The sequence below is a fragment of the Cebus imitator genome, unplaced genomic scaffold, assembly GCF_001604975.1.
Source record: "Cebus imitator isolate Cc_AM_T3 unplaced genomic scaffold, Cebus_imitator-1.0 Scaffold57, whole genome shotgun sequence".
Classification (NCBI taxonomy): domain Eukaryota; kingdom Metazoa; phylum Chordata; class Mammalia; order Primates; family Cebidae; genus Cebus; species Cebus imitator.
This window is the reverse complement of record NW_016107372.1, coordinates 3,143,185-3,148,465: the sequence shown is the minus strand read 5'-3', so window position 1 is coordinate 3,148,465 and position 5,281 is coordinate 3,143,185.

Here is a 5,281-nt window from a genome sequence, read left to right as displayed (position 1 = left end):
CTGGGGAGAGATAGCAAGGGGAGAAATGCCAGATGTAGGTGATGGGGAGGAAGGCAGCAAATCACACTGCCACGTGTGTACCTATGCAACAATTTTGCATGTTCTTCACATGTACCCCCAACCTTAATGTGCTATAATATATATATGTGGGGGGAAAAAAAGAAAAAATATAAAAAATAAAGTCTTTGGCTATTAAGTCCAAAAAAAAAAATTGCCTTGTGCCATTCTATGTTGTCAAATGTTATATGCACTTCTTACCTCTGGAAACCATTGATCTGTTCTTTATCGTAAGAGTTTTCGCTTTTCTGAAATGTCATATATGGAATCATACAGTAAGTAACCTTTTAAGTCTGTCTTCTTTTACATCTATGTTGTCATGTGTATCAGCAGCTTGTTTATTTTTATTGATGAGTAAAGGTGCATTGTATAAATGTACCAAACTTTATTTATCTACCTACTTAACCAACAAAAACATTTAGGTTGTTTCTAGTTAGGGGTGATTATAAATAATGCTGCTATAAACGCTTGAGTTCAGCTTTTTGTATAAACATATTTTCATTTCTTTAGCGTAAGTACTTAAGAATAAGATTACTGAAACACATATGTGTCCATTTATAATACATTTGTTAAAGTATTTTCCAGAGTACCATTTTGCATTCCTATTAAAAATTTATGAGATTTCCAGTTGCTCCAGATTCTTGTATGCACTTGGTATTGACATTTAAAAAATGTTCACCATTCCATTGGTCGTATACTGACATCCTTTTATGATTTTACTTTGTATTTTCCTAAGGACTGATAAAATTTAACATATTTTTATGTATTTAGTTATCCATATGTACTCTGTGGTTAACTGTCTGTTAAAATATTTTACAAACTTTTGAGTTTCTTTCCTCATTGTTGTTTTAAGAGTTCTTTCCATATTCTGGATTTATATCCATTGTTCAATACGTAATTTGAAAATATTTTTCCTCGCTTGTTTTTTCGTTCTCTTAACAATGACATTCACAGATCAAAAGTTTGTAAGTATGATAAAATCTAAAATGTTGATTTGGCTTTATGCCTTTATCAAAAATTAATTGACTATGTTTGTGTGGATGAATTACTGGACTTGCTGTATGTTTCACTGATCAATATGTCTATCTTTTTGATACTCCTACACTTTCTTGATCATTGTGGCTTTATAGTGAGTCATAAAATTAGGTATTATGAGTAGAGCAAATTTGTTCCTTTTCAAAATTGTTTTGGCCATTCTAATTCCTTTGCCTTTTCATGTAAATTTTAGAATCATACTTTAAAATCTTGATTATTTTTTGTGTAATATTTAGTGCTTTATCAGGGATTACAATGTACATGTCTAACTTTTCACAGTCTGCTTAGTGATAATATTTTATCACCTCAAGTAAGATGTAGCTGTCTTACTTGACATAGTGTGATAGAAATAGTTATGGGTAAGAATGCATAGTGTGATAGAAATAGCTATCACACTAGTGTCCCTTCGTTCCTTTATGTTATGCTTGTCATATGTGTCACATCTGCAAACACTGAAAACCGTATTAAACAATGATATATGATGCATTTTTCCCACTCAGTACACATGTTTTAAAATCTTGTAGAAAAAGCAGACTATTACAATTATTTATAGTTTTATCATTTTGGTGGTTCTTCCTTCATTCTGAAGTTTCAAGTTTTCTTATTTTGTCAATGGTCCTCTGCCTAAAAACATTTTTTTTTTAGCATTTCTTTCAGAACAGGTGTACTGGTGACAAATTATCTATTTTTTAAACAATTTTTGAATATCTTTATTTTGTTCTTATTTCTGAAGTATGTTTTCACTAGATGTAGAATTCTGGAAGGACAGAGTTGTGTTATTTTCCCCAGCACTTTCCAAATATTGACTCACTGTCTGTGGCATCCACGATCATTTGCGAGAGATGTGTAGGCCTTTGAATCTTCATTGCTCTCCATGTAATGTCATTTCTTCTGTCTGCTTTTGAGATTTTTCTCAACATTTAGTTTTCAGTACTTCAATTATGATGTATCTGGGTGTAACTCTCTTTAAGTTCAATCTATGTGAGATTGACTGAGCTGCTTTTATCTATAGGATTGTCTTTCATCCAATTAGTGATATTTTCAGCCATTATTAAATCAAATGTTTTTTTCCCCATACCAATTGCTGTCTTTTCTCCTTCCAGAATTCTAATGACAACATGAATGCCATTTTGATAATGTCCTGCAAGTGTCTAAGGCTGTGTTCATCATATTCTCAATTTTTTTTCGGATGATATAATTCCTATTGATTTTTATCTTTAAGTCCGCTGACTCCTTCTGTTATTTCCATTTTGCTATGGATCTCTTTCAGTGAATTTTAAAAATTTCAGGAATTGATTTCTTTGTTATAAAATTGCCATTTAGTTCTTCTCTGTTTCTTCTGTTTCTCTCCTGAGAGCTATCTATCCATTTGTTTCTAGAGTGTTTGCTCTTAATTCCTGAAAAGTCATTGATGAGCTTTACTCCACTGTGAGACTCAACTCAGTTCCTGTCCATTTGGCCCTCTCATTTACCCTTGCCACAGGTACTCATTCTAGAAAAAAAAATTGTTCTGCATATTAAGTGGCTACTCATACAGAGCAATGTTTTCACATTTTTATGCAACAGATCAAACCTAAACATTTTACTTTAAACTCCTATTAACTTAAGAATGAAGAATTTGTTTACCTTTATTCATCAATTGTCTGTTTTTGACTGTTACCATTGCTGAATTTACAGCTGAAAATGATCATACTGAAAGTGGGAACGGAAGCATTTTGTGATTATCTTTTTTTCTTTTTTACATGTAAGAACAGGATCCTGGAATTATATTTACTATAAAAATTTACTTCAGTCTCTTCCTTTTCTTGCAGATAATGTGGCTCACTGAGTTGTTGCTCAAAATAAAATAGTTTTTTGAGCCTCTGTCAAGACACTAAATTGGGTTTTTCTTTACTGGTGTTTTATGTGATGTTAATTTTGCTCATTTCCCAAAAGAAGTGATTTTCACAATGATTTATTCTTGGTCTCCAACTCCTTGAAACATATACATAATGATTAAGAAACGAGGTGAGAGGTGAGGTGTAAGTGTTCTCAACTGCATACTTTAGATAACATAATCTGTGAACTGAAATCCTTGCTTATTTAGATTAGTAAACCTCTCAGGATACTGAGCAAGCATCAAAAGAAAATTTACTTCTGATAAGTTGTAAAACATATATTCAATTTTTTTTTATCAGTTAAGATGTTAATTAGAGGCCAGGCGGTGTGGCTCACACCTGTAATCCCAGCACATAGGGAGGCTGAGGCTGGCAGATCACCTGAGGTCAGGAGTTCAAATCCAGCCTGATCAACATGGTGAAACCCCATCTCTAATAAAATACAAAAATTAGCCTGGTGAGGTGGTGCTCCTGTAATTCCAGCTACTCAGGAGGCTGAGGTGGGATAATTGCTTAAACCTGGAAGGTGGAGGTTGCAGTGAGCCAAGATCTCGCCACTGCACTCCAGCCTGCGTGACAAAAAAATGGAGCCTCCGTCTCAAAAAAAAAAAAAAAATGTTAATTAGAATAATAAAAATATTTGATTAGAGAGATGACTTTTCAAAAACTGCTTTCTTATCTTTAGGGAAAGACTCAAACTTTATAGAGAAAAACATAGGAGAAACATTTAAATTTATACGAACAAACCTATCTTTAAATTTAGAAAAAAGGCAGTAAGTTGATCAGATTTTTATAAGTCTGTTTCTAGTAATACATTGTATTTAGAAGGTAGGTTGTCATTTTATCAAATTAAACATGACAATATACAGAGTTGAAAACATAAGTAATTGATGTTTTGAAATGTAACGGTTAAGAAAATGCTTCTAAAAAATTCATGATAATTTTGTTCAGTAAATGTAGCAAATTCAACATTCTAATCAAATGTGACAATTGTCAAGCAAATAATGAGTGAAATACTGTATAGGGATACATTAATTGTCTGTAATTTTTGTGTTTTAATTAATTAAATTATAATTTATTTTGTTTTATTTATTTTTCCTATCTTTTCAAAACATTTTAAAACAAGAGAAATAAGATATAAAACATTAAAATACATTTGAAGTCTCCTTTGTTTATTTTTCAACAACCATTTCCTCTTCCTTTCACCAAGTGCCACTACTTTAATTGATTTGATATTGATCATTCCAAGATATTAAAAAAGCTATTACATAAAATATTGATTTTTCTTCTTTTAAAACCTTTACAAATGGTGTTTGTGAAAATGTACCATAGTACATACAGCTTTTCTCACTCTATACTTTCAGTGTCCATATCAAACACTTATCCATATGTATCAAGTTTATCCATCTTTCTCTACATAAGATTCTATTTTGTAAACATGTTATATTTCACTTATTCATTCATTGTCTCAAATACGTTTAGGTTATTTACAATTTTTAGTATTGCAATAATGACACAGTGGATATACTTTTGCATACTTTATTCAAACATTTTTCTGTAAAAGTCCAGATAATAAATACTTTAGGTTCTGTGAGCCAAAAGGACGCCTATTTTGCCATTGTAATGAGACACTACCCACAGATAATACATACCATAGCTGTGTTTGTAGTCAGTAGCCATGGGTTTATACGATTCCTTATATTTCTTTTGCAGATTTTCTTTAAAGTCATTTTCAATTTTTACCTCAAAATCAATGAGTTATATGACCAGCAAGAAGGGTAAATGTTTGTCGTTTAAATCTTTGAGTTTAAAATTTAATTGTGAACACATTCCACAGGATACTGTATCAGATGGTTACAGACTTTATTCACAGGCCATAATTTATGTGCCTTATATTATGCATGACTTAAAGGGTTTTAAGGAGAAAATTAAATTCACTTTAATACAAATTGAATTCATTCTAAACTAGAAAAGAGATGGTTTCTAAATGAGCCAATAGTTTGAGTCATTTTGAAAATATAGGCATGAGCAATACTATTTCCTTTGTCAAGAGAAGAGGGAGATGATTATACCAATGTTACTGCAAAGGAGTTCAGATTTTACGTATTTCTGTTACCTGTCATGTTTCCATAGAAACAGTGACTGAGAAAATCAATGTTAATTTCTTCTCCTTCACTTGTCATTCTTCACACAATATACATGTGTGTATAAAATATGTGTTTATACACATACATAAGAATATATATGAAAATAATATTACTTTTTATTATTTTTAGCAAACACACTGAAATTCAAATTCTTTATACAGATGT